Below are 22,458 nucleotides of genomic sequence, written 5' to 3'. Positions count from 1 at the left end.
ACTGTGAGAAAGTATGGTTAGCTGAGGTTACTAAAAACAAAAGTAATTCAAATCAATTGGTAATTTACAAACAGAAGTTAGATTTTTTAAAATATTGGTCTATTATGTTATGCTACATGTGTATATATATATTGTATGTCTACATGGGAAAATTTATTGAGAAATTTAATTGGCTTATAGATAAAAAAAATTGCTCAATTTAAACAGCTAAAATTATTCAAAGATATATTTTAATTCATGTGACCTGAATCTCTGTATCATATGTTTTAAACTTGTTAATAGAAAAAAACTAAAAACATTTTATATGTTTGTGCTTTAATTTGCTGGTTAAACAAGCTACATCATGTTAGATATTTAAGAGATATTTCCAAATATATGTATCAATATTTATGGAAGGCATTGGGCCTTCTGGTAATGTTTTCTTAAGTTGTTATCTAATGGTTAAAACTGCTTTCTAAGTTTTCATGTGATATTGCTATTGTCAGTAAGTGATCTGGGACTGGCTCCCCCATTTCTCTATTCTAAGCCCAACTTGTTCTCTCATTTCTCTGTTCTCCTCAAGGTAGGAAACTAATTCTATTATGAAGGAATCTCCAAGATGCAAAATTTGATTTTAGATCTTATAAAAGAGATGGCTAACACATTTCTGTAATAGCATAGCCAAAATAAGAGCTTAAGTTATAATTTCTTAGCTAGATTTACTTTGCCATCAGCGAGGTAAACAGTAAATAGGAAAGACCTCCCTTTCAGAACAAAGGAAAAAAAGGTTTTAAAGTCAGGATATAGTTTTCCTCCTGGGCATTGTCTGCCTCAACATAAACTACTACAGAACATGCCTGTGACTATAGGCTTCTAGTTTAGGCCACTGAAGATTAGAGATGGGACTTGAGCACCCCCTTGACTTGCATCCTCTGGTCTGCTTTAACAAAAACCAGGAGGAAAAGAAAGCTAGGCATCAGAAGCAATGGGTGGCAGGCCTATTAATGGCTGTTCTGTGCAGTGATCTGCCCTCAAGGAGACCCAACAGGCCAGTCCACTGCAGTGGCTTTCAATGTGGCAAGCCTGGGCTTCAGCAGAAGTCAGCTTGTGAAGAGCCCTGGCAGCTCTGCCAAGAGTTGGATCACTGGAAATGGACCTGCCCTGGAGTTGGAGGACACCCAGGTCAGAGCCACAGATCTTATTGGCTCTAAGCTGAAAAGCCCTTCACTCAGCCCAGCTTCCAAAGTGACCACCACAGCTGAGGGGACAGCCAACCAGGGTCAGCAACACTGCAGGCAGAGCTGTAAATTTCCTGTTAGAGATGCCACCTGCCTTTACCTGGCCAGCTCTCCTCCCAGGCCAGCTAGGTAATGGAAGTCAACAGGGTGCCTTCCCCAAGGAGGTTCACACCTCCCTTAGGATGTAGGCTATATGAAGAGATAGATGAGTCTGAGCCTCATAATTTACAAGGCTTTAAAGCCCACCTGATTATTATCAAGCCCCTTCTGTCAGGTTCCATTTGCCTCTCAATCAGAAAACTTAATTGTAGCTCAAATAGCACCTTTCTTAGCTCCTCTAATAACAATTCTGTCCTCTGTATCTAGCCCCCTTGAGCCTCATTCCTTTGTAACCATAGCCTCTACCACCAATGGCTCTACTCCCAACCTGTGTGTACTGATGGTCCTCCTCACCACTTAGTGTTGTATGATTGTTCAGAATCTCTCTACAGACAAACCCCACTACCTGCAAAAGTTAGTGGCCTTTCTCCCAGTCTTGGCTGGAATCAGCTTTAAGCTACATCCACCAAACTGTCCCCACAAGGGTCCAGAGACCCCCTCCATTTCCTCTCTATAAAATCCCCTTATTAACTGGTTAATGCTACTCTTAGGATCATTGGTTACTATTCTCACCCTGTCTTTTATACTACAGTGTCTAAGTGTTTACAGCAGGTGATAATGGCCTTCAGCAACCAGGCAGTCAACCAAATGCTGCTACAGGGATGTACTCGGCTCCCCACCCAGGAGACAGCAGCTTGAGACATCGCCCCATGCCAGCGAAGAGTACATCATCGTCCCATGTCAGCAGGAAGTAGCTCTAAAGACAGATCATTGTCCCTCTACCCCTCTTGGACTTTTGGGACTAATGTAATCCCATACAAACCTTGCTTTATAAAAAACAAAAGGGGGGAATGTTAGGAAACTGGCACAGTTGGCCACATGGCCCAGCTACCTGAGCCAGGCTCCACCCCCATCCTAATGGGATTTGCTGCTCCTGCTTCCCTGCCTGCCCTCAGGCAAAGTTTTAAAAGGGCCTGTTCCTGAACATGAGCCCCTTCTCTCCTGCTCCCTCTTGGTTCCTCTCTCTAGCCTCCTCCTCTGGGCTCTTGGCTCTGCTCTCTTCTCTCCTCTTCTCTGCTCAATCTTCTTTCCTTGCTAGCTCCTCTCCTCTCTGTTTCTCTCTTATATACTCTTTCTCACTTTTTCCTTCGCCGCCCCTTCACTCCGGTCTGTAGGTTGTTCCCCAATAAACCCTTTCCCTTGCTCTGGTGTCCAGTGTGCTTTGCGACAGCTAACATTAAGATATAACAGTAGGATAGGCAAATTCTTTCTATTCTCATGTTAAAACTAGAAGCTCAGAAGGGTGGCATCATTGCTTCCTCACTATTCTCATGATAAAGCTAGAAACTGCTAATAGGTTCTGGGGAGAAGCAAGCATCTTGTCCACTCTTACAAGGACTCCCCATTAGGTCATCTAGTCCTTACACCAGCACCCCCTGCCTTAGAACCTCTTTATAAACCCCCAATCACCCTCCTCCAACAGCATGGTAGTCCTAATGAAGGCATCCTACCTTCCCCTAATCTTGTGAGTAATATTTGCAGAGGAGTTTCAGAAGCCTACTGAAAAAAAGGAGATTATTTGGAAGGGCAGGCTTTTGATCCAGCTGACAGAGAACCCTCCCCCAACTGAGGTAGAAAGCACCTCTCACTTGACACCCTGGACTCCCCTTTCTAGTCAGACCTCCCTCAGAACAAAGCCTGAAAATCTGCATAATTATCAATTGAATAGACTCATTGTTTTATTTCAAGCCCTGTGCTCCAATTACCCCTGTCCCTTTAAACATCCTCTGTGCTTCTGGGTTTGGTAGAAAAAGGCTTCTTTGGATTGGGAGGACTTTCTTTCCCCAAGACTGCAGCTGCCTTCTGGAAGTACACCCTTTCCTCTAGCCAGTACTCAGCTATGACGAATTGAAGTGGTGAGCATCAAGAGCCGGATTATGTGTCTGGAAACAACACTGGTGAGCTAGCCCAGGAGTCTGCGATGTATTTTTGTTGTTGTTTAAAGATTTTATTTATTTATTGGAAAGGCAGAGTTACATAGAGGAGAGGCAGAGAGGCCTTCCATCTGATGATTCACTCCTCAATTGGCCATAATAGCTGGAGCTGCACCGATCTGGAGCCAGGAGCTTCTTCCGGGTCTCCCACACAGGTTAGGGGCCCAAGTCCTTGGGCCATCTTCTACTGCTTTCCCAGGCCATAGCACAGAGCTGGATGGGAAGAGGAGCAGCCGGGACTAGAACTGGTGCCCATATAGGATGCTGGCACTTCAGGCCAGGGCATTAACCCACTGAGCCACAGCACTGGCCCCTGGAATGTATTTTTGAAGTGGCTTAATCCTTTCACATTAGTAAGGAGGGCAGTGGTCACTTGTACCTCCACCCCAGAGCTGCTTTTGAGCTAACATTTTGGCTGGGACTCTGGGGACATCCCCACAGTTTCTGAGAGCACTTTCTCTCTGAGACTTTCCTTTCTCTTCCTGCTGTGACATTAGCTACCTTTTGGGAGTCAATGGCTCCCCTTTGTGTACGAAGTCAACAGCTCTGAGACTGGGTAAGTTGAACCAGGGGCATACCTGAAATTTCTGTCTCTGCTCTTTGGGCTCATGGCATTTGGACCTGGTTTACGTCATTTTTTGTAGTACTGGTATATGGGAAACAGTTTCTAAGATTTTTACTTCAGCCTCCTGTGAGAAAATTTGGATATTTTTTGGAAGAATACTCATTTGGTTGTTTGTATGAGAATTTCTTCCTCTTGGGTGGAATATGAGTGGTTCAATTTAATTTCCATCCAAAATCACCTTGAGTTGCATCGTGGATGATTTGGCAAGATATAGTTACGATCTTATGACTAAGAAAAAAATAGTATTCTATTGTAATATTGCATGGCCTGCATATGTGTTAAATTTAAGAGAAGGTGGTTGTTAAATGGAATTTTTTAAATTTTTATTTTATTTGAAAATCAGAGTTACAAAGAGACATGAGGGGGCCTGTTAGGAAAAGAGGCACAGAATAGAGAGGAGGCAGTGTACAAATTGATAGCCAGACCAAATTTATTCAGAGAAAATAAATCCATAGAGATGGGTGACCAACAGCAACTGCCCATGTGCCCATGATGGAACACCTGACAGAAGGCCCTGACACCCAGGGACCGGACCTTTTTATATTTTAGGAAGCTGGGGATGGGGGTGGGGTAGGGGCAGCAGGCAGAGGGGAATTCCTGGAACTGGTCTTTCAGGTGTTCAGAGTAACTGGTCTTTCAGGTGGCTGTAAGGGGTGGAGTAAGGAGACAATGGAGTGTGAGACCCGACTGAGGTTTGTTGTTTTTTTTTTTTTTTAAGATTTATTTATTTACTTGAAAGTCAGAGTTAAACAGAGAGAGAAAGAGAGGAAGAGAGAGAAAGGCGGCTTCCATCCTGGCTCACTTCCCAGTGGCCACAATTGCCAGAGGTACACCAATCTGAAGTCAGGAGCCAGGAGCTTCTTCTGTGTCTCCCACATGGGTGCAGGGCCCCAAGGACTTGGGCTGTCTTCCACTACTTTCCCAGGCCATAGAAGAGAGCTGGATTGGAAATGGAGCAGCCAGGACTTAAACCAGCACCCATAAGAGATTTCTGCACTGCAGGCAGTGGCTTTAACCGCTATGCCACAGCACAGGCCCTCCAAATTGTTTCATGGGCCAAGAGTACATTCCAATGTTTATCTCTTTTGTTCAATGCAGGAGAATGGCTGAGGCTTATGTCCTTGTTCCTTGTTCCATCAGGTCCTTCATCTACTGGCTTACTTCTCAGATGGCTGCAATGGTCAGAACTGGGCCCATTCAAATCCAGGAGCCAGGAGCTTTCTCTGGGTTCACACCCATATACCCGGTGCAGGGGCCCAAGGGCCTGAGCCATCCTCCACTGCTCCCCCAGGGCCACATCAGAGACCTGGATCACAATTGGAGCACCCAGAACTGGCCCTAATGGATGCTGGCACTCGGCTGCTTTACCTAAAATGCCACAGTGTTGGCTCCTGTTAAGTGGATTTCTAACAGTAGAGGTTTTGTGAGAGATCTGGTAAATGGGATGGAGTAATCATTTAAATCCCTTAACCCTTCCAGCAACTGTGTCTGTGGCTGTTGATGCCCAAGGAGACAGGTTAGGAGTCCTTGTCAATTTAGAAAAAGCAGGGTCTTCAGCTCTGCCTCAGCCCAGTGGTAGAGCAGAGACCCTGGGACTCCCTGATCTCTTAAAAATCTATTGTTAGGGGCCAGTGCCATGGCTCCCTTGGTTAATCCTCTGCCTGCGGTGCCAGCATCCCATATGGGTGCCGGGTTCTAGTCCCAGTTGCTCCTCTTACAGTCCAGCTCTCTGCTATGGCCTGGGAAGGCAGTGGAGGATGGCCCAAGTGCTTGGGCCCCTGTACCCTCATGGGAGACCAGGAAGCAGCCCATGCCTCCTGGCTTCGGATCCATGCATTGTCAGCCATGGTGTGCATTTGGTGAGTGAACCAATGGAAGGAAGACCTTTCTCTCTGTCCCCCTCACTGTCTAACTCTATCTGTCAAATAAATAAATAAAAATATTTAAAAATGTATTGTAACTTTCCACAGACATCTCTGATAAAATTGATTGTGAAGTACAAGAGTTAATAATGCAATAAAAGATGTTTCTCTAACAGAGTGCTTACTAAATCTCTAATGAAGATATAATTATCTTTATGTATGTTAGTTTCCAGTACCATTACTAGGACTACAGTTGCTTTCCAAGTTCAATGCTCAAGTAAATTTTTCAGGTTCCCACTGAGGAACAAATAGGGTTAACTGAGGTTACTAACAGCAGGAAGTAATTATATTCAGTTCATTGGAACTTTCAAAAAGTAGTTGTAACCATACTAAAGCCATCCTCCTTCCCTTTTCCTTTTCATATTTTACATAGGAAAAGCAATTACTGATATTCTGAATTACTCTGGTGAATAGTAACATTTGTATAATAGTGGACTTTTGCCCCAGCTAACAAAGAAACCTTCACCCAACTGATGCTGAGCCCCCTGGTTAAGAGGTTCCCATCATGGGGCCTGCACTGTGGTACAGCAGGTTTACACCCTGGCCTGAAGCACCAGCATCCCATATGAGCACTGGTTCGAGACCTGGCTGCTCCACTTCCAATCCAGCTCTCTGCTATGGCCTGGGGAAGCAGTAGAAGATGGCCCAAGTCCTTGGGCTCCTGCACCCATGTAGGAGACCCAGAAGAAGCTCCTGGCTCCTGGCTTCAGGTTGGCACAGCTCTTGCCAATTGGGGAGTGAACCATCGGATGGAAGATCTCTCTGCCTCTCTCTGTGTAACTCTGACTTTCCAATAAATAAATAAATCTTAGAAAAAAAAAAAAGCCTCTTCAGAAAAAAGCTTGGGCATTTACATATTGTCAATTAAGGTGACTCATTGTTTTATTTACCTCCCCCTGAAGCTACCCTTGTCTTTAAGAAACCCTTTATCAATTATGGCCTGGGATAGCAGTAGAAGATGGCCCAAGTCCTTGGGCTCCTGCACCCAAGTGGGAGACCCAGAATAATCTAAGGCTCCTGGCCTTGGATTGATACAGCTCTGGCCATCGCAGCCAATTGGGGAGTGAACCTTTGGATGGAAGACCTCTCTCTCTTTACCTCTCCTCTCTCTGTGTAACTTGGACTTTCAAATAAATAAATAAATCCTTTAAAATATTAACCCTTTAACAGATATTACATTTTATATCAAGAGCTGTCTTTTGGGGTTGTACTGTGGCATATAGAGCTGGACCTCCACCTGTAGTGCTGACATCCCATGTGGGCATCATTTCATGTCCCTGTTGGTCCTCTCCTGATCTGGATCTCTGCTTTGTGGCCTGGGAATGTAGTGGAGGATGTCCAGGGGGGCTTGGGACCCAGTATCCATGTGGGGGATATGGGGGAGGCCCTGGCCCCTGGCTTTGGATCAGCCCAGTCCTGGCCATTGTGGCCATTTTGGGGGTGGTCTTGCTGGTGGAGGACCTTTCTCTCTGGCTCTCCCACTCTCTGTGGCTCTGTCTCTCTAATGAATAAGTAAAATCTTAAAAAGAGAGAAATTTCTTTCCCCAAGATGCCAGCTTCTAGAAATAAGCTTTTTCTTTTCTCTTACTAACATTCATCCCTGTTTAATTGGCTACCCACATGGTGAGCCATAGGGCCTGATTAAAAGATTTAAAAAGAGTTGCAGAGATTTCTGTATTTTCCTGTGTCATAATGTATGCTATGCATTATATGTGTGTAGTGTTGTATGTCTAAAAGTTGCTTGTGCTTATTTGTGTTATTTAAAATCAAAACATAATTTTCACCTAAGCACAAACAATAGATGAAAAGAATGATGCTATGTTCATTGCTTCCTATAAAGTCCAATTTAAAGTTGTTCTTTGGCAAGATCATGACTTAAGAGAATAACCATACTTATCTAATATGTTAGTTTCTCAGGCAATGTAAGTATAAGTGCTAAAAAATGATTTGTCTTTGCTGTGGCACCTTGTGCATCATCAGGCCTCTGCAACCTAAGGGATGTCTCCCTCTCCTCATCTTCCTGAGAAATGGACTCAAGTGTACACTGACTGGAGAGGAGGTAGAGAAGATAATGTAGCAGTGCTGGGTCAGAATCCACAGCAAGGTTCAAGCTGATGCTGCAAGCCTTGCTGGATTCATGGATATGTGTGAGATGGAGCAAACATCAGCATCAAGCCGACAGGTGAGTATTTGTGCCTGATCTTTGACACCACAGGGCCATCTTGCTGTTCACTACATCACAGCAGAAGCCACGTGGTGGCAGACATGAGCTGGAGGTGGTATACAAACTGAACACACACTGAAGAGAATGCCCAGTATGAGCTGTGCAAGGTGAGGAGGATGACTGGGTACAAAGGGAATCCCACCCCTACTGGCTCATGATGCTTGTGCCATGCGCAACCCAGATCCTCTCATCAAGGTGATCATGGGATGGATTCCTGATTTGGGGACCCTATCCAATTTGACATGAGGTAATAGACCTCAGGTTTTCCTTCCCAAGGATAAGAGCATCTCTGACTTACAGTGACTGAAGAGAGATAAAGCAGTACAGCAGCTAGAGAGACCAAGGGCAACTCTGCAGTAGGATGAATTTTCTTTGCTCCAATAAATGATAAATGCTCATATAAAAAATAAAAAAATGAATTGCTAAATGTGAAAGATTTTTCTAAATACATGTACTCTTGGCTTCTTAAAATATGTAGAAGGCATTGGGCCTTTTGGTAAATGTTTTCATAAGTTGTTAACATATAACTGTTCAATTTTGCCTGCTAAGTTTTCACTAAACAGTAAGCTACCAAGGATAAGAAATATTTTTAAGATTTATTTATTTAAATATTTGCAAAGCAGAATAACAGAGAGAGGGAGAGAGGTTGTCCATCCACTGGTTCACTCTCCAGAGGGCTGCAATGGCTGGACCTTGCAGATATCAAGCCAGAAGCCAGGAGCCTCCTCCCATTCTCCCACATGGGTGCAGGAGCTAAAGGACTTTGGGCCACCTTCCACTGCTTTCCTAGGTCATTAGCAGGGAGCTGGATTGGAGTGGAGCAACCAGGACTTGAACCAGTGCCCTTATGGGATGCCAGCACTCCAGCACTGTGGGTGGAGGCTTAACCTACTATGCCACAGCACCAGCCCCAATAAGAAATAATTCTAAGTCGACATCCCAAAGTTTAGAATTTTTGAAAGATTTATTTATGTATTTGAAAGGGTGAGTGAGAGAGACAGAGACAGACATCTTCCATCTACTGGTTCAACCCCAGATCTCTGTAATAATCAAGCACTGGGCCAGACTGAAGGCAGGAGCCTGGAGCTCCATTCAGGCCTCCTACATCAGTAGCAGGGGCCTAAACACTTGTGCCATTTTCCTCTGCTTTTCCAGGCCATTAGCAGGGAGCTTGATCTGAGGTAGAGCAGCTGTGAGATGAACCAGTGCCCATATGGGATGCCAGCATCACAGGTGGTGGCCTTACCCATACATCACAACACCGGCCCTGACATTAAAAATTTTCAGAGTGGGGGCAGCATCATCGGTTAAATGCAGTCTATCATACCTGCATCCCATAAGAGTGCTTCTTTGAGTCCAAGCTGCTCCTAATCTAGCACTTCTAATCTAGCACCCTGCTAATGTGCCTGGGATAGCAGAAGATGGCCCAAGTGCTGGGACCCCTGCCACACATGTGGGAGAACCACATGGACTTCCCTGGCTTCTGGCTTCAACCTGTCCCAGCTCTGGCTGTTGTAGACGGGGAGTGACCAGATAGACAATCTCTTTCTCATTGTCTTTATATTTCTGTAACTCTGTCTTTCAAATAAAACTAGGATTTAGTCCCCCATGTTAAATAACCTAATTTTTTTAAAGATTTATTTATTTGTTTGAAGATTTATTTATTTATTTGTTTACACAGAGAGAGGTGAGGCAGAGAGAGACAGGTCTTCCATCCACTGGTTCACTCCCCAGATGGCCACAATGGCCAGAGCTACGCTGATGTGAAGCCAGGAACCAAGAACTTCTTTCAGGTCTCCCACATGGGTACAGGAACCCAAGGACTTGGGCCATCTTCTGTTTTCCTAGGCCATAGCAGAGAGCTGGATAGGAAATAGAGCAGCCCTTATGAGATGCTGGCACTGCAGGCAGTTGCTTTACCCGCTACGCCACAGCACCAACCACTATACCTAGTTTTTTTTTTTTTAAGCTTTCTTTTTATTTAAAAGGCAGAGTTTACAGAGAGAGGGAGAGACAGAGATCTTTGGTCTACTGCTTCACACCCCAAATGGCCACAATGGCTGAACTTGAGCCACAACGGCCAGGAATCAGGAGCTTCTTCTGGGTCTCCCACCTTGCTGTCAGGGGCCCAAGGACTTGGCCATTTTTCATTGGTTTTCTAGGCACATTAGCAGGGAACTGTATCAGAAATGGAATAGTCAGGACTAGAATCAGTGTGCATGTGGAATGCCTGTGTCACAGGTGGTGGCTTTTACACACCACACCACAACACTGGCCCCTACACCTGACTTTTCTAGATGTATTTAAATTGTTCTATGGGATTTTTTTCTGCTTTTGTTTCTAAGGTGTATTTTATTTTTGTTAAAGATTTTTTTATTTGTTTAAAATGCAGAGTTACAGAGAGGCAGAGAGAGAGAGAGAGAGGTCTTCCATTTGATAGTTCACTCCCCAGATGACTACAATGGCCAAAGCTGCAGTGAGCTGAAGCCAGGAGCTTCTCTTGGGTCTCCCACAGGGATGCAGGGGCCTAAGGACTTGGCAAACTTCTGCTGCTTTCCCAGGCCATAGCAGAGAGCTGGATCAGAAGTGGAGCAGCCAGGACTTGAACTGACACCCATATGGGATCGCAGCATTGCAGGCAGCTTTACTTCCTAAGCCACAGTGCCAGCAACAGGTGAATTCTTTTCTAAGTTTTTTCATTCTAAATGCTCACAGCCTCCAGTGTCTAAGTTTGGGTGTGGGGGAGGCTGAATCCGGAGAGGCCTAGAGGAAATTTCCTGAGCCTGCCTCCAATTTGAAAACCTGTCTTTAAGTTTGAAATCCCTGGTAGCAAACACCCCAGCCCCAGGGCGCTTTTGCCTAATGATCATTAAGGTGGTAGGTGGTATAATAGGAGTGGCTAAGACTCTTTTGCATCACATCACCCCACCCCTTGCCTGCATCCAGTCATCTCATCTGCTCTGTACCTCAGCTATATATACACCTCCCTTTTATAATAATGAAGAGAGACCCTGCTTTGACTGGGCTCCACACCATGCCTGATTGTCCCCCGGGTTTGGGAAAGGCTGAGTGGCGGGTGGCACACTTCCTCTCCTTGGTCAAGGCAAGCTGCGGGCAGCCTGCCTAATTCTCCGGTGGTGGTGAGGAACAGTCACCACATTTGGGTACTTTTCCATTGGGTTTAACTTCTAAGTAATCTGGAGGAGCTTCCCATTAGAAGAAATACAGCACAAAAGAATTTTCTTTTTACCTTTTGGTTATTACAGAAGGGAAAGAAATTTTGTGTTTTGTCAAGATTATCTCATGTATTCTCTGACTCTGGGTTTAGAAAACTGAGTTTTAAGAGTTGAGATTTTTAATATATTTTAAATGTCTATATTAAATATTCAATATACTTAATATATTTATACATAATTTGACTTAATATTATGTAAGTTGTGGGGAGCAACTGGGAGCAACTCAGACTAGACTAAGTTACTGGAATTAAGACTTATTCTATGCATCTGCTCTCCCACAATATGGTGCTGAGAAGGGAGAAACAGCTTCTACGCAGCTGCCTCCAGTTCAACCAATAAACTGTAGGACCTGCTCCTGATTGGAGGAGAGCAGCGTACTCGGTGTGTGGGTAGCAGAGTTGGGATTGGTGGAAGAGGACTACAAAGGAGGAGAGAGACAACATGCACCAGGAACATCTAAGGGGAACACCTGTGCAGCCCCCGAGAGAGCCGGCTGGCGGTGTGCCACTCCCCCGGGGAAGTGGGGAATGTGGCAGGGGGAACCGCCCTTCCACGGAGGTGGAAGGGTCGGTAGCCAACCCGGGAAGAACCAGCAGCAAACCCAGGGAGGGCCGAGCAGACGAAAGAACAGCGCAGGGTCCTGTGTCATTCCTCCATGAAGAGGGGGAGCGACATAAGTGATTATTACCTCATAATGATCAGGGATCCTATGTTGACCAAATATTTTCTTTTTAATTTTTTATCTCTTTTACAATCTTTTCTTGAAAATCAAAATACTAAATTAACTGTTTTGACCTTGATTTATTAGTGGACTCCTGGAAATTATCAAAGGATTTAGTTTCAACTTGCAGAGGGGATAGCTAATTAGGCTCACTTTGCATGAAAAGATCTGCCAGTTGCAAGATCATAAACTTTGGGTACCTTTCCATTAGGTTTAACTTCTAAGTAATCTGGAGGAGCTTCCCATTAGAAGAAATACAGCACAAGAGCATTTTCTTTACCTTTTGGTTATTACAGAAGGGGAAGAAATTTTGTGTTTTGTCAAGATTATCTCATGTATTCTCTGACTCTGGGTTTTGAAAACTGAGTTTTAAGAGTTGAGATTTTTAATATATTTTAAATATCTATGTCAATTAAATATTCAATATACTTAATACAAATATTTATACATAATTTGACTTAATATTAATGTAAGTGAATGATTATTATCTCATAATAATCAGGGATCCTATGTTGACCAAATGTTTTTTTTGTAATTTTTGACGTGTTTTACAGTCTTTTCTTGGCCAGTTGCAAGATCATAAACTTTAAGTTACATTGATAAAGAAATGTTATTGATGTAAATTTTCCAGGGGTTATATAACATTGAGACAAGTCTGATATTCCTAGTGGGATATTATCAGTTGCTGTTCTTAAAAAAAAGGAGGAGGAATGTTTGGGAACTTTTTTTTTTTTTTGACAGGCAGAGTAAGACACTGAGAGAGACAGAGAGAAAGGTCTTCCTTTTTCCATTGGTTCACCCCCCAAGTGGCCGCTATGGCCGGTGCACTGTGCTGACCTGAAGCCAGTAGCCAGGTGCTTCCTCCTGGTCTACCATGCAGGTGCAGGGCTCAAGCCCTTGGGCCATCCTCCACTGTACTCCTGGGCCACAAGAGAGCCCAGGAGATGGACTGGAAGAAGAGCAACTGGGACAGAATCTGGCACCCCAACCGGGACTAGAACCTGGGCTGCTGGTGCTGCAGGCAGAGGATTAGCCTATTGAGCCGTGGCACCAGCCAATGCTTAGGTATTTTGAAGATCTTTGAAATTGCTCCTATGCCATCATTGCCTGAAATAATGGACTGGTTTGTAAAATACTGCTGTGCTTTTTAAAGTTCTGTGTGCATCTCCTTGTCCATTGGTAAATTACCTTCCAAATTTCAATTGTGATGATTTTAAGGTATACATGCTATGAGGTAAGGCATTTAGTCCCTTAATCTTGCTTCTAGAAGATACTTAGCAATGTTAGTTCTGTATCCAGTTCCCTTCTTTGTTTCTATGCTTGAGGAATTAAAAGATGGTGTAAACTGATTTGAGAAGAACTATAAACATCAATAAAACACAAATAAAATTGTATTATCAAATCTGCATGTTAAACTCTACCCTCTACACCTCTGCTAAAAGGTATATTGCTTTTTCTGCCCCACACTCTCTGCTTTGCTTCCTGAGTGTCCTGAAGGGGGACAGGCTCCTGGGACTTTCCAAGGCAAGTATGGAGAACAGAAGGGGGCACAGATGTGTGTGTGGGAGAGGGGTGGGAGAGAGGGTGGGTGGCGGCTCTGCCACGTGGCTCACTTGCTTCTCAGTGATCCTGGTGGCTTCCCAGGGCATGGTCAGGGCTGGGACCTTGGCTCTCCTGTCTCCCACCACTACTGCCCAACCTCCCAGTGCCCAGCTGGCCCATGTGTTACCTTGCTCAAATTTTCCTCAATGTGCTTTATGTGGTGGTTATGAAACAGAGAGCACTGGTGAGGGCAACTGCACAAGCAGGGCAGGTGAGAAGGCGGGGAAGGAAGGCCATGAGGCTCCCAGTTCACTCCATTTAAATAAGCACAGCTCCCACTTTGGGTGGGTCACAGAATGCCTTCTGGCTGCTGCTTCTGCGGGGCGGGGCTCAGTGGCCTTCAGAGGAGCGAGGAGTGCGGGAGGCAGCAGGGGTGGGAAGGAGGGCAGAATAGGAACTGCTCCATGGCCCCCATTCTGCACCTCATCGGGTATTGGATTCCCCATGGACACACCTGGCAGCGGTGGCCCTGCGTGCTGAGCTTTTCGCCAGAGGGAACGGCGTGAAGGGTGAGCAGTAACTTTGCGGATTGATCCTTCTTCCCTGTTTAGTTAACAGACTTTTCAATCTGGAGTTTGAGGCCATAGAATCTTAGCTGATGATTTAATTGTCTGCTTTTCAATTTTTGTCATCAGCCCTTCTTCCTTCTGCTGTTAGGAAGGATGTCAACTGCTATTGCCTGTCACGGAGAGTGAGTGAACTGTGCAGGTCAACAACTGGAGCTATTTTAGTCTGGATTTGCATGAAGTGGAGAACTATCAACACAAATACAGAAAAGTAGCACTTTCTCTGCCCAGTTCTTCAGTCACCCAGTGCTCCACCAGGCTGATTATCTTACAGTCCATACTTTTTTTTAAAAAAAGATTTATTTATTTATTTATCTGAAAGTCAGAGATACAGAGGGGCAGAGGCAGAGAGAGTGGGAGAGGTCTTCCATCTGCTGGTTCATTCCCCAGATGCCTGCAATGGCCAGAGCTGGGCTGACCTGAAGCCAGGAGCCAGGAGCTTCTGGATTTCCCACTGGGTGCAGGACCCAAGGACCTGGGCCATCGTCTACTGCTTTCCCAGGCCATAGCAGAGAGCTAGATTGGAAATGGGTAACTGGGACTTAGAAAAAATTCCCCCCTCCCTTTGAAAAAAAGCCACCTGGCATGGCCCATATGGGATGCGAACACTGAAGGGGGCAGCTTTACTCACTCTGCCACAACCCTGGACCCCACACTGAACTAATGAAGAAGTCCAGTTACTTGTTCTGTGTTTTATCCATGACATTTTTTTAACATAGAATGACATTAGTTCTACATTTTCATAAAGACCGTGGTCTGTGGAACCATCTGTACAAGTTGTTAATGTGAGGAGCAAAAAGAGGGGAAAGAAAGTTCACCTCTCCCCCAAAAGAGATGTAGAGTAGAAGTGACCTTGCAAACTATTGCTGAGTGAGTTTCAGTGTAAATGCAGTTTTCACATGAATAACTGAGTGATTCCAGTGTCGTGATAGAATGTCATTGTCACCAGATTACCAGTTTATGAAACTCATTTAGCATAATGAGGCCATCTAGGAAGTGAACACAGAAAGTGATTTCTGGATAGAGGGTGTTAGGGTGACAGCATTTCTCCTCTCAGCCCCAGTGTGTTGTTTGTGACCTTTTCCCCAGTGCCCTCCCTATCACAGTGCTTGTGAGTGGACAAGCGTTTTTGTGTTTCTGGTGGGAAGAGCTGCTTCACACCCATGAAACAACTGTAAGACCACTTTCTGAGCAACCATGTTGTTTGCCTGTTAATACGACTTGGAAAAAGCTGAGAACAGGATGCTTAGACTCATCAGGCTAACTGGCTGTCCTTGGCACATCCTTCCCCTCATGGCTATAGGTTTCTGGCAAGTTTTATAAAATGTGTAAGAGAGAAATATTTTGTATGAGATGCATAAGCTGGTAATGAAGTAGCACCTGGACAGTAGGGACTCCATTTTGGAGCACCTGAGACTTGAGAAAACACCCACCCCACAACCATGAGACTCTGGTCTGAAACTATGATCTAAAGCACCATGCATTTGTATCCCTTCCTCCTTCTTTCCTTCAATGCTGGAGCAGCCTTAACAGAGTTAAACTGGGTAGCACTGGTCATTTTGGCTTTGGGTGCTTGGAAAGCAAGAGGAATTGTTTTTCCTGCAGAAAGGGATTGAGGAGGCACTAGACAAAGTCAGCAGTAGCTTTCTTGGCTCCATCATATGTCATATTGAGTCAGAATATTTGTGGTCAGTTTTCTTTTTTTTAAATTTTTTAAAACTTTTTTAAAACAGAAAGGCAGAATGAGAGAGGGACTTTTTTTAATTTGTTCTCCTTAATTTTAATTTTTTTCTATTTTTTTAAAAGATTTTTTTTTATTTATTTGAGATGTAGAGTTATAGGCAGAGAGAGAGAGAGAGAGAGAGAGAGGTCTTCCATCTGCTGGTTCACTCCCTAGTTGGCTGCAATGGCCGGAGCTTTGCTTATCTGAAGCCAGGAGCCAGGAGCTTCTTCTGGGTCTCTCACATGGGTGCATGGGCCCAAGGATTTAGGCCATCTTTTACTACTTTCCCAGGCCACAGCAGAGAGGTGGATTGGAAGAGGAGCAACCAGGACTAGAACCGGCACCCATATGGGATGCCAGCACTGAAGGTGGAGGATTAACCTACTGCACCACAGCACTGACCCCTCTTTATTTCAAGAGAGAGATCTTCATCTTCTGGTTCACTCCCCAAATAGCCACAACAGCCTCTGCTGTGCTAGACTGAGGCCAGGAGCCAGGAGCCAGATCTCCTACTTGGGTGTAGGGGCCCAAGTACTTGATCCCAGACCATTGGCAGGGGGCTGGATGGGAAATGGAGCCACCAGAACTGGTACCTATATGGGATGCCAGTGCTGCAAGGGATGCTTTCAACTAGCTGCACCATAGTGTGGACCCTTTTCTAAAACTTTTTAAAAGAAATTAATTTATTTGATAGGCAGAGTTAGAGGAAAAATAAACACACACACACACACACACACACACAGATATCAGTCTTCCATCCACTGGTTCACATCCTCAGTGGCTACAACAGCCAGGGCTGGGCTGGGTCAAAGTGGGAGCCAGGAGATTCATCCATGTCTCCCATGAAGGATCAGGGACACAAGCACTTGGGTTATCCTCTGATGCTTTCTCAGGCACATTACCAGGGAGCTGCATTAGAAGTAGGGTAGCTGGGACATGAACCACAGCCCATGTGGGATGTCAGTGTCACAGGCAGTGGCTTTACATAATATGCCTCAATACTGGCCCCACATATGCTGGAAACACATCTAAGGGTTATAAGAAGGCCAGTTGATTACCATCAGATGCCATTCAGGCATGACCTACAGAACCATTTTGAAATAAGTAACATTTCTCACATGATTGAATGTCAGTCTACTGTGGGGAGCAACTGGGAGCAACTCGGACTAGACTAAGTTACTGGAATTAAGACTTATTCTATGCATCTGCTCTCCCACAATATGGCGCTGAGAAGGGAGAAACAGCTTCTACACAGCTGCCTCCAGTTCAACCAATAAACAGCAGGACCTGCTCCTGATTGGAGGAGAGCAGAGTACTCGGCATGTGGGTAGCAGAGTTGGGATTGGTGGAAGAGGACTATAAAGGAGGAGAGAGACAACATGCACCAGGAACATCTAAGGGGAACACCTGTGCAGCCCCCGAGAGAGCCGGCCGGCGGTGTGCCGCTCCCCCGCGGAAGTGGGGAATGTGGCAGGGGGAACCGCCCTTCCACGGAGGTGGAAGGGTCGGTAGCCAACCTAGGAAGAACCAGCAGCAAACCCGGGGAGGGCCGAGCAGATGAAAGAACAGCGCAGGGTCCTGTGTCATTCCTCCACGAAGACGGGGAGCAACAGTCTACAAGACTGCTTCCTAAGGGAGAGAGCTTCAGGGGCAAAGGGGGCAGTGATGTAGAAAGGGAGTAGGAGTGAAGGAGGAGGGAGGAGGTGGAGGTCAGTAGAGAGGTTGGGAAGTACTCAAAAGCAAAAAGTAATAGGACGCAGGTCATTTGTGCAGATTGCCAAAATTAACCATGTATATTATAGCTTTTTAAAGTTCAGAGTTAATTTTTGACAATTTCTGATATAGTTAACTCTCATTTCTGTTTTTTCATATTATAATGTTTATAAGCAGTAGAGAATGGGTGTAATTAAATGCAGAAAGCATACTCCTATATAAGAAATTTGTATTAGATGCCAGCACTGCAGGCATTATTATTTCCTATGAAATTATTCCCATGTTTCCTGATTAACATTCTCTGTTGGTTGAAGAGGATGGCAAGTTGGGAGACCAGGGAAAGAGTGAGCACCTGTTTTCTGTTCAGTTGTGCTGAGCTGCAGGGAAACTATCAGGGAAGTTTGTGAGCAGGAAAAGTGAGGTTGGAGGGTGAGAGAAGGCAGTGTAGAAGGTAAGTAGAGAGGAAATAATTGCAGAACATATTCACAGATTAGTTTGGCAAAAGCCAAGTGTGATCAGAGACCTAAAAGAGGGAAAGAAAAGTTGAAGACAGAGAGCAGAAGAAATGGGAAATTGGAAGCATCGGAAGGGATTTTGACTCTGATCACACACACTTTTGGAAGGTGTGGGGAAACAGGCCCTTGCACTCATATTGGCAGGAGAATAACACAGTACTCTCTTTGGAAGATAATTTGGCAGATCAAAGTTCTTTAAATGTAAATGTCCCTTGCTAGGATTCAACTGCAAATTTATCTAACATATATTTGGTCAAATACATAAAGACCAAGTGAGGTCTTTGTAGTATTGTTGAAGATGGGAATAAAACAGAAGGAACCTAAATGTATATTGACAGAGAAGTGGTAAAATGCATTATGGTATATCTGTACAGTCAAATACTAAATATGTAATAGATCTGAAAAATGATGTAGGGACAGAGTACTTGTGTAAAACAAGGTACAGAAAAAATGCCCCTTTTAAAACAAAAGGACTCTCTATTTTTTTTTTAAAGATTTATTTATTTACTTGAAAGAGCTACATGGAGAGAGGTGAGGCAGAGAGAGAGAGAGGTCTTCCATCCAACGGTTCTCTCTCCACTTGGCTGCAATGGCCAGAACTGTGCTGGTCTGAAGCCAGGAGCCAGCAGCTTCCTCTGGGTCTCCCATGTGAGTACAGGGGCCCAAGGACTTGGGCCATCTTCTACTGCTTTCTCAGGCCATAGCAGAGAGCTGTATTGGAAGAGGAGCAGCTGGGACAAGAATCGGTGCCCATATGGGATGCTAGCACTTCGGGCCAGGGCGTTAACCCACTGAGCCACAGTGCTGGCCCCAGCCACAGTGCTGGCCCCATGTATCTCTTTTTATAAAATTTATTTATTCATTTTTATTTCATTCAGAAGGAGAGATTTTCCATCTCTCCCTTTGAATCTGCTGATTCACTCCCCAAGTGGCTGCAATGGCTGGGGCTGAGCCAGGCCAAATCCAAGAGCCAGGAGCCAGGAGCCAGGAGCCAAGAGCTTCAACCAGGTCTCCCACATGGACTTTGGCCATCTTTCACTGCTTTCCCAGGCACATAAACAAGGATTTGGATCAGAAGTGGAACAGTGCAACACAAACTAGTACCCATAATGGATGCCAGCATTAAAGGTGGCTTAACCCATTTATGCCACAATGCTGGCCCTCTGTGTGTATATCTTTATGAAGGCACTTCAAAAAGTTCATGAGAAATGGAATTAAAGATGGCATTATTTTGGTGCAAAACTTGCAATTCATTCACTTCTTTTCATAATACATACTATACAACACAAATATTTTTGAAACCTTCTTGCATGCATGGACTTTGAAATTAGTTACAAGGGCTGGCACTGTGGTGCAGCAGGTAAAGCTGTCACCTGCTGTGCCCATTTCTGATCCAGCTCTCTGCTATGGCCTGGGAAAGCAGTGGAAGATGGCTCAAGTCCTTGGACCCCTGTACCCATGTGGGAGATGTGGAAGAAGCTCCTGGCTTTGGATCTCCTCAGCTCCAGCCATTGTGGCCACCTGGGGAATGAACCAACAGATGGAAGACCTCACTCTCGCTCTCACCCTCTCTATTTCTGCCTCTCTGTAACTCTGATTTTCAAATAAATAAAAATTTAAAAAGAAATTAATTACAGCAACCTAGACTTAATCATTTGATTACATTTTTCATGATACTTTAAAGTACTCTTGTATATATGCATATAGAAATCTCAGAAGATAATGTAAGAAATAGTTAAGAGTAGTTTGTTCTGGGAAATATGACTAGTATAGAATGCAGGGAGTCATGCTTTGATTTTATACTCTTCTGCAGTCTTTAATAGCTAATATGTGTATTGTTATGAAGATGTATTTTTAAAGGTAGATAGAGAGAGAGAGGGAGAACCCCTCTCTGGAACCCCATCTGGGTCTCCCACATAGGTGATAGGGATCAATGTGGTAGAATGAGAAGGTCGTGCCAAGAGGGCCACTGGCAACAGAAACTGCCTGGCAACAGGCCGTGATTGGATGGCTTCAGAAACCACATGACAACAGAGCCTGGCTGGCAACAGGCTGTGATTGATGGATTTGGAAACTGCCTGGCAACAGGCTGTGATTGGTTAGGGTATAGACCACCCCTTGACTGGATTGGCTGCCTTAGCTATATAAGCAGCTGTAGCAACTGAAATAGATGAGTCTGCAGACTGCTTGCCTCAGGCCTGCTTTCACCTGACTCCCGGGGTCTGTGTGGTGACTCTGCATCTCTTGCCCCCACCACGCTCTTCCTCTTAGAAATAAATCCACAGCTACAGGGATCTAGGCACTTGGGTCACTGTCTTTCCAGGTGCATTACCACAAGACTGGATTATCAGGAAGCTGGAACAGGAGAGCAGGCAGGACTCATATCAGGCTTTCTATTATGGGATACTGGTATTCTAAGCAGCAGCTAAACCTGCAGAATCACAATGCCACCCCCATGTATTATGTTTATAATTAAAATGTCTAGATTTTTATTTTAAAATGGTAATTTGTAGTTATACAAGACAGAAAAAGTATATTGTGCAATAACTGAGAAATGAAAATGAAATAAAGACTTTAGTTAATGATATGTCAATATCAGGGCCAGTGTTGTGGCACTATGGGTTAAGCCACCTCTGCATGCAAGCAATCCCACCTGCATGTTGGTTTCAGTCTCAGCTGCTCCACTTCCAATCCAGCTCCCTGCTCATGATGTGGAAAAACTCAAGGTAGATAGATAGTTCATGAGCTGAAAGCCATACCTCCTCCACCCCCAGGTAGTCCTATCACCCACATGTCAAGCAGACTATGTAAACACTGCCCTTTTGGAAGCTCATAAGAAGCTTGGTGAAGAGGAATGCATGCTTGCTCTCTCTCCCCTCATGGACACAGAAGAGGCTGGTATGGAAGTCTGTCTTTCCCCTTCCTGCCACACTCTGCTTTAATAAAGACTATTTGTTCCTATGTATTCTTACTATAAATAAGCCTCATCATGCTTCATGTTGTATTTGTGCCTGAACTTAGAATTTTTTAAGTAAAAGGCAAGAGCATGAAATTGAAGTTTGAGCCTAAGCTAGCCCACAACACTAATGTACCTGGGAAAGTAGCCCAAGTGCTTGTGTCTCTGCCATCCGTGTGGGAACTCAGATGGAGTTCCAGGCTCTTGGCTTTGGTTTATGATGGGACAAGGACATAAGCTTCAGTCATTTTAGGTTCTTGTTACCCCTGCCTTCTTTCAAGAGGCCAGTCCAGAGAAGAATGTCTTTGGTATCTTGATTGGGATTGCATTGAATCTATAAATTGCTTTTGGGAGAATGGACATTTTGATGATATTGATTCTTCCAATCCATGAGCATGGAAGATTTTTCCATTTCTTGGTATCCTCTTCTATTTCTTTCTTTAAGGTTTTGTAATTTTCATCGTAGAGATCTTTAATGTCCTTGGTTAAGTTTATTCCAAGGTATTTGATTGTTTTTGTAGCTATTGTGAATGGGATTGATCTTAGAAGTACTTCCTCAGCCATGGCATTGTCTGTGTATACAAAGGCTGTTGATTTTTGTGCATTGATTTTATACCCTGCTACTTTGCCAAACTGTGCACTTACTCCTCATGTAGGATCTCTGTCCTTAATATGCTGTGCATTGAGATTTAATGCTATAACGAGTACTCAAACAATATATTTCACTTTGTGTTTCTATGGGGGTGCAAACTGTTGAAATCTACTTAATGCATACTAAACTGATCCTCTGTTAAAAAAAAAAAAGAAATTATCAACTCCCAACTTGACTCTCACTGGGATTAAACATGACAATAGGTCTGATCTGATTTCATCATCATTTTAAAAAAAAAATCTATTATTTTTCACTTTATGTTTCTGTGTGGGAGCAAACTGTTGAAATCCTTACTTAATGTATACTAAGCTGATCTTCTGTATATTAAGATAATCAAAAATGAATCTTGATGTGAATGGAAGGGGAGAGGGAGTGGGAAAGGGGAGGGTTGTGGGTGGGAGGGACGGTATGGGGGGGAAGCCATTGTAATCCATAAATCGTACTTTGGAAATTTATATTCATTAAATAAAAGTTAAAAAAAAAAAAAAAAGAGAACAGTCCAGTCTCACATCCTACATTGTTCCCACCTCACCCCCTACATTCTTCTCCAGGTTTGGAAGCCCTTGAAAAACTTGAAAAACCTATATGGAGAAGCTCATCTCCACCTACTATTCTCCACCTCTACCCTAACCCACCTAAGATATAATAAGGCCCAGGCTACTGGGGTCTGGGAATTCAGCCACATGTTTGGTC

The 22,458-nt window shown here is 44.3% G+C and overlaps 1 protein-coding gene across 10 annotated transcripts in view; it reads left to right on the top strand.

Moving 5' to 3' along the window:
* Positions 1 to 17,440, top strand: part of LOC103346610 (zinc finger protein 39) — a 93,832-nt gene extending 76,392 nt beyond the window's left edge. For 7 of the 10 annotated variants that reach the window (XR_016211497.1, XR_016211487.1, XR_016211494.1 and 4 more), the window contains 3 exons: positions 7,838 to 8,039; positions 10,643 to 10,755; positions 11,614 to 17,440. The gene's annotated coding sequence lies outside the window, so the exon portion shown is untranslated. Of the gene's footprint in view, positions 3,275 to 7,837; positions 8,040 to 10,642; positions 10,756 to 11,613 lie in introns of all 10 variants that reach the window. The other 3 variants (XR_016211498.1, XR_016211488.1, XR_016211489.1) reach the window with 3 other exon arrangements.
* The last annotated feature ends 5,018 nt before the right edge of the window (positions 17,441 to 22,458 follow it).

This window comes from Oryctolagus cuniculus, chromosome 8, assembly GCF_051225735.1.
Source record: "Oryctolagus cuniculus isolate XC-2025 breed Fujian yellow rabbit chromosome 8, ASM5122573v1, whole genome shotgun sequence".
Taxonomy (NCBI): domain Eukaryota; kingdom Metazoa; phylum Chordata; class Mammalia; order Lagomorpha; family Leporidae; genus Oryctolagus; species Oryctolagus cuniculus.
The sequence above is the reverse complement of the archived record's forward strand: the minus strand, read 5'-3'. Positions and strand labels throughout refer to the sequence as shown.